Source organism: Scyliorhinus torazame, chromosome 5 (assembly GCF_047496885.1).
Source record: "Scyliorhinus torazame isolate Kashiwa2021f chromosome 5, sScyTor2.1, whole genome shotgun sequence".
In the NCBI taxonomy this organism is placed as follows: domain Eukaryota; kingdom Metazoa; phylum Chordata; class Chondrichthyes; order Carcharhiniformes; family Scyliorhinidae; genus Scyliorhinus; species Scyliorhinus torazame.
Genome location: NC_092711.1, coordinates 104,017,763 through 104,020,464, shown reverse-complemented (window position 1 = coordinate 104,020,464; position 2,702 = coordinate 104,017,763).

The following is a 2,702-nucleotide window of genomic DNA, read 5'->3' as shown; positions in this document are numbered from 1 at the left end:
ATGTAAGCCTACTAGTGACAATAACTTAATTGCAGCGTTAATGTAAGACTACTTGTGACAATAACTTAATTGCAGCGTTAATGTAAGCGTACTAGTGACAATAACTTAATTGCAGCATTAATGTAATCTACTAGTGACAATAACTTAATTGCAGTGTTAATGTAATCTACTAGTGACAATAACTTAATTGCAGCATTAATGTAATCTACTAGTGACAATAACTTAATTGCAGCGTTAATGTAAGACTACTTGTGACAATAACTTAATTGCAGCGTTAATGTAAGCGTACTAGTGACAATAACTTAATTGCAGCATTAATGTAATCTACTAGTGACAATAACTTAATTGCAGTGTTAATGTAATCTACTAGTGACAATAACTTAATTGCAGCATTAATGTAATCTACTAGTGACAATAACTTAATTGCAGCGTTAATGTAAGACTACTTGTGACAATAACTTAATTGCAGCGTTAATGTAAGACTACTTGTGACAATAACTTAATTGCAGCGTTAATGTAAGCGTACTAGTGACAATAACTTAATTGCAGCATTAATGTAATCTACTAGTGACAATAACTTAATTGCAGCGTTAATGTAAGCCTACTAGTGACAATAACTTAATTGCAGTGTTAATGTAAGCCTACTAGTGACAATAACTTAATTGCAGTGTTAATGTAAGACTACTTGTGACAATAACTTAATTGCAGCGTTAATGTAAGCCTACTTGTGACAATAACTTAATTGCAGCGTTAATGTAATCTACTAGTGACAATAACTTAATTGCAGCGTTAATGTAAGACTACTTGTGACAATAACTTAATTGCAGCGTTAATGTAAGCGTACTAGTGACAATAACTTAATTGCAGCATTAATGTAATCTACTAGTGACAATAACTTAATTGCAGCGTTAATGTAAGCCTACTAGTGACAATAACTTAATTGCAGCGTTAATGTAAGCCTACTAGTGACAATAACTTAATTGCAGCGTTAATGTAAGCCTACTAGTGACAATAACTTAATTGCAGCATTAATGTAATCTACTAGTGACAATAACTTAATTGCAGCATTAATGTAATCTACTAGTGACAATAACTTAATTGCAGCGTTAATGTAAGCGTACTAGTGACAATAACTTAATTGCAGCATTAATGTAATCTACTAGTGACAATAACTTAATTGCAGCGTTAATGTAAGCCTACTAGTGACAATAACTTAATTGCAGCGTTAATGTCAGCCTACTAGTGACAATAACTTAATTGCAGTGTTAATGTAAGCCTACTAGTGACAATAACTTAATTGCAGCGTTAATGTAAGCCTACTAGTGACAATAACTTAATTGCAGCGTTAATGTCAGCCTACTAGTGACAATAACTTAATTGCAGTGTTAATGTAAGCCTACTAGTGACAATAACTTAATTGCAGTGTTAATGTAAGCCTACTAGTGACAATAACTTAATTGCAGCGTTAATGTAAGCCTACTAGTGACAATAACTTAATTGCAGCATTAATGTAATCTACTAGTGACAATAACTTAATTGCAGCGTTAATGTAAGCCTACTAGTGACAATAACTTAATTGCAGCGTTAATGTAAGCCTACTAGTGACAATAACTTAATTGCAGCGTTAATGTCAGCCTACTAGTGACAATAACTTAATTGCAGTGTTAATGTAAGCCTACTAGTGACAATAACTTAATTGCAGTGTTAATGTAAGCCTACTAGTGACAATAACTTAATTGCAGCGTTAATGTAAGCGTACTTGTGACAATAACTTAATTGCAGCGTTAATGTAAGCCTACTTGTGACAATAACTTAATTGCAGTGTTAATGTAAGCCTACTAGTGACAATAACTTAATTGCAGCATTAATGTAAGCGTACTTGTGACAATAACTTAATTGCAGTGTTAATGTAAGCCTACTAGTGACAATAACTTAATTGCAGCGTTAATGTAAGCCTGCTTGTGACAATAACTTAATTGCAGTGTTAATGTAAGCCTACTAGTGACAATAACTTAATTGCAGCATGAATGTAAGCCTACTAGTGACAATAACTTAATTGCAGCGTTAATGTAAGCCTGCTTTTGACAATAACTTAATTGCAGTGTTAATGTAAGCCTACTAGTGACAACTTAATTGCAGTGTTAATGTAAGCCTACTTGTGACAATAACTTAATTGCAGCGTTAATGTAAGCCTACTTGTGACAATAACTTAATTGCAGCGTTAGTGTAAGCCTACTTGTGACAATAACTTAATTGCAGCATTAATGTAAGCCTACTTGTGACAATAAAGATTATTATGCTCATCAATAAGTTTAAATCGGAGACTTGGCAAGAGAGAACATTAACTCACTTGGCCCTGATCCCAATTAACTTGCAGAGTTCGCCTAGAACCTGAAGAGGATTCTCAAATGCAGATGTGGCGGTCGCTGTGATTTAGCCCCACTGCTCCACAACTGGATAAATCTGACCCTATTGCCAGTCCTCTCCAGCTTTGGCAAGAGTTATCCAGACCCAAAACGGGAGCTTGCCTGCTCCCTCCTCAGAAGCTGCCAGAGCTGCTGAGAATTGCCCAGAGTTTTCTCCTCTTGATCCAGATTGTGTCTTGTGTAAGTGGGGACACCCCTGATCAAAGTTCTGTCTCTCCCTCTCCAATCTGACCACTGACGGTCACACCTCAGGAAAGATATCTGTGCAATTGACAC